Source organism: Theobroma umbraticum, unplaced genomic scaffold (genome assembly GCF_002168275.2).
Source record: "Theobroma umbraticum cultivar Fairchild unplaced genomic scaffold, ASM216827v3 scaffold_20.0, whole genome shotgun sequence".
Lineage (NCBI taxonomy): Eukaryota > Viridiplantae > Streptophyta > Magnoliopsida > Malvales > Malvaceae > Theobroma > Theobroma umbraticum.
Window position 1 is genome coordinate 2,976,152 of NW_018397266.1, and position 493 is coordinate 2,976,644.

The following is a 493-nucleotide window of genomic DNA, read 5'->3' on the forward strand; positions in this document are numbered from 1 at the left end:
AGAAACCTCGAGTTACATTCGAGTGGAGTAAGATGAGGAAAGAATTTTACAAGCTGAGATAAAGAGATAAGGTAATACATGCAGGCCCTATTTTAAAAATACCAAGAATACACATTCTACCATTGCATAATCATATTGGGCCTAAATCCATAATCATCCACATATATTCATCAATATGAATAATATTTAAAGACATGTCTCACTCAAATTGTTAATCATATAAAGTATTTAAGATTAGCAATTTTCAACATTTGAATTTTGCCAATTTCAAATTTTAGAGTAACCATTTAATTCTACATATTGAAACTTCTTTCATATATGGTAAGCATTACTGATTAAAATTAGTAATTTATTCATTCCTAATCTTATTAGGATTAGAATTCAATTTCAGTATAAATTAAAACATTTTTAATTTGTTGTCCTAAACACTTTAGGTTACTCTTTTACTAATCCAATTTAACTAAAGATTGCATGTCTTCTATTACCTAATCTT